Source organism: Magnolia sinica, chromosome 3 (genome assembly GCF_029962835.1).
Source record: "Magnolia sinica isolate HGM2019 chromosome 3, MsV1, whole genome shotgun sequence".
NCBI lineage: Eukaryota > Viridiplantae > Streptophyta > Magnoliopsida > Magnoliales > Magnoliaceae > Magnolia > Magnolia sinica.
In genome coordinates, this window is record NC_080575.1 from 119542410 (window position 1) to 119546461 (window position 4052).

Here is a 4052-nt window from a genome sequence, read left to right on the forward strand (position 1 = left end):
ATACTTATTTCAATTAAGAGCTCTTTTGGGTTATGCAAAATTAATTTTACCAAAACAAATGAACTTATTCTAAAATAAGTGCTAGAATTAAAAGTGCTCATTCTTTAGCTTATTGGATTAGATAAGAGATGTTAAACTGGACCTTAGTTTCATGGAAAATAATATTTCATTTCCTTTCCATGAATTAGAAAAAGCATTTAGGACATGTTGATTTATATTGTAAATGGAGTGTAAATGAGTAATTATTACTTCTCACATCAGATTGGAAGAGAGGAATTTCCGGTGTAATTAGGTCTCAAACCATAATTGTGGCATAAACATGTTAAAATCGAACCATAATTTTGCCTATAAAATTTGTGGAGCTCATTGTTATGTATGTGTCTGATCAATGTTGTCCAATTGTTCTATGTGCTCATTTTAGGGCATAAGCTCAAAAATGAAGTGGATCCAAAGCTCATGTGGACCACACTGTAGGAAACAGAGGGAATCATATGCCTACCATTGAAAGCTAAAATGAGCCTAAGGTTGACAGGGATGCATACCTATTATCAAACCTGTTTATATATAACATCACACATACATGGATGAAGGGAAAACACAAATATTAGCTTGATCCAAAACTTCTGTGGGCCAAGAAGAATTGAACAGTAAGTGTTCAGTTCCCCTTATTTCTTATGGTGTGGTCTACTTGAGCTTTGGATCTCATTTTTGGGCTCATCCTTTAAATGAATAGAAAAAATGGATGGACGGCATGGATCAGACACATACATAATAGTGGTTCCCACAAATTTTAGTGGAAAAAAAATAAAAAAATAAAAAATAAAAAATCTTCTTTTCCTCCATTCCCAACATGCTGACATTGTAAATAACAGTGTAAGAAATAATTACTCATTTATACCGTATTTTGGAAAACAAACAAGCTCTTAAAGAAAAGATGTTCCAAGTCCTTGTACTCCCCTACCTTCCACCTCTGCCTTCGTCGATATTACAAAAGCTAGCAGCATTTTGAAAATAATGGGAATCCTTGCTCATGGGTTGCCTTGCATTCATAATAACTTTCCGATCCAGTAATAAAGATACTTTCGGAGGAGCTTTAAGTTCCCCACATGTAGCTCACAATGTCCTTCCCTGCTTTCACCTTATACCCTTTCAAGCTGATCTTATCCAGAACAAGCTGGACTAGTTAGGACACTAGATTCTATTTTCTATGCTTGACAATAATCCAACTTGCTCGATTTTCAAAAGCATTGAAATAGGCAGGAATGGGCCATATTGATGCTACCGTTCTCTGTAAAAATGTCCGTAACTAACATAAGAGTACCTCTGAAACTATCCTGATGCTTTGATTAATGATGGGACCCTCCCCCGTCCAATAGTATTATTTCAGCAAACATGTGTCTGCACAGAGCTTAGGTGTTTGTTCAACCAATCTGATAATGAGTTTGTGAGTTATTTACAGTGAGTTGTACAATTTTGGGGATTTTATGTCAATTAATATATGAAACGTACGTGTATAATTTCTCAATGCCTAGGTATTAAGTGTCATATTCAAATAATTGCCGATGGACCATTGAACTTGGCGCATCTGATGAGTGAAACAGTTTTGACTTTTTCAGACAGGGACTGCTCTTAGTGTGCCCTACGTGATGAATCGCCCTTCAACATGTGTGCCAACAAGACTTTGTTCATCGGATTGCCTGCCACAGCTGAGCCTAGGAAGTTCTTGCCCGTCGGAAGTTAGGTGTGGCCCACTGATGTTTGCAAGAAATCCGCCCCTTCCATCCAGTCCATCCATTTTGTCAGCTTATTTTAGAACATGAGATCAAAAATGAGGCTGATCCGAAACTTTTTTTTTTTTTTTAATTCAAAGGGCGCCAGGCCCTGGTTTCATTTTAAAATCTCAGGATGTACATTCAGGTATGCCCAGGAAAAAGAGCTGGGCAACCAATCATAGCTCTCAAAAGGAGAGCAAAACCAAATACTCACAAAAACTACAAAAGGAGGAAAGCTAACATTCTCTAATAGCCCCCAGCCCCACCTTATCAAGGAAAGGGAGCCCCCTGATCTCAGACGGTAGGCATTTCCCTCCACACTATCTCAGACAGTAGGCATTTTCCTCCCCACTATTTCCTGTCATGTGACCTAGTTAAGTTTCGGATAAGCCTTCCATGACAGGAAATAGTGGGAAGGGAAATGCCTACCATTGAACCTTTCCATGGTCCACCCTGATGTTTATGTGCCATCCAAAACGTTCATAATACATTCCCACTGAGATGAACTGAAAACATAAAATATTAGTATGGTAATAAACTTCTGTGGTCCCACGAATGTTTTGGTTGTGGGCATCCAATACTCATCATTTCCTGTTGTGTGGCCTACTTGAGTTTTGGATCAGCCTCATTTTTTATCTCTTGTCCTGATATGAGCTGACAAAATAAATGGACAGGGTGGATTTCTTGCAAACATCATGGTGGCCTCACCTAGCTTCCAACTACAGGAACTTCATGCGCTCAACTGTCGCAGGCAATCATCTTAGCCAGGCCAGTACACTTACCATGAGAGAGAGATTGCACCATAATATGGTGAAAATAACATGTACATGGAGAGAGAGAGAGAGAGAGAGAGAGAGAGAGAGAGAGAGAGAGAGAGAGAGAGAACCATAACGGCGAGGCATCAGGTTTCTTCAAATCATCTAGAGGTCTCTGTCAGGGAGACCCCCTTTCCCTAGCTCTCTTCATCATTGCAATGGAAGTCTTCTCTGTCAATTTGAAGATGCTTTTCTCTAAAGGTGGATGCATTCCATTTAATTTCATGCGCGGTAGCCCAACCATTTCTCATCTTCTATATACGGACGACATGTTGGTCTTTCTCAACGCTAGCAAACGCTCACTCGCTGCTCTGAGGGATTTCCTGCGCATTTTCCAAGCTGCTACAGGACAAAATAAATTCCTACAAGAGCAGTTTTATTGCTCCTTCAAAATGGTCGGCAGCCAAAATCAGATCCACAAAGTTGGTGCTGGTATTTGGCCAAGCAAGGGCCCCTCTGGTTAGAGGGAGAATAAAGGCAGCTGATTTTCAAGCACTTCAGGAAAAGGTTAGCAACAAAATTTCAGGATGGGCAGCGAGGCACATCTCTCAAGCAGGAAGAGCTACCCTGATCCGTCAAGTCCTAAGAAGTGACCCGATACATATCATGGCAGCAATGCATATTCCTTTGAAGGTAATTCAAAATCTGGACAGCAAATTCTCAGATTTTTTTTTTGGGTTGGGCTGACGGGAAAAAGAAACTCCATTAGATTGCTTGGCAGAAAGTTACCAAACCAAAAGAGGGGTGGGGTTTGGGAATCCGAAATCTAAGGGAGGTACTGAATGCCCTTTGCATGAAAGCTCACATGGAATGTGAAGAAAGGGAAAATCAGGGGGCTGTGGGTACAACTGATGCATACCAAACATAGCAGGGATCTGAGCGATGCCACTTCAGCTTCCATGCAGAAAAACGCATCCACTTTATGGAAAAAGGTCAGGTTTTTCCTACCAACTGTCCAAGAAAATACTCTTTGAACGGTGCGTCGGGGAGAAGCCAACACTTGGGTTGAGAATTGGAGTGGATTGGGACCTCTCTAGCACCCCGCCACTGTCTCAATCCCTCCTGAATTGAGGCAGCTTCAGCTAAAAGATTTTCTTAGGAAATCAGGTCCGCTCCCTCCTTCCAGGATTTTTGAGTTTTTGCCTCAGCCTGTCATTGAGGAGATTTTCTTAAGGGGCTTTGCAACCACGGACGAACCAGCAGAATGTATCTGGCCCCATGACCCATCCGGAAACTTCTCTCTAAAGTCTGCTTGGAAGATAATCAGGGACCTTCTGCTCAGATCTCGTGGGGGGAGTGGATCTGGGATGTGAAAATTCTGCCAAAAATTTCAATTTTTATCTGGCGGCTGGTTCAAAACGCCATACCAGTCGATAGTACTGTTCAATCAAAGGGTATTGCTCTGGCCTCTAAATGTCGCTGCTGTCAAATAGGAACCATTGCAAATCCAAATTTGGAAACAATC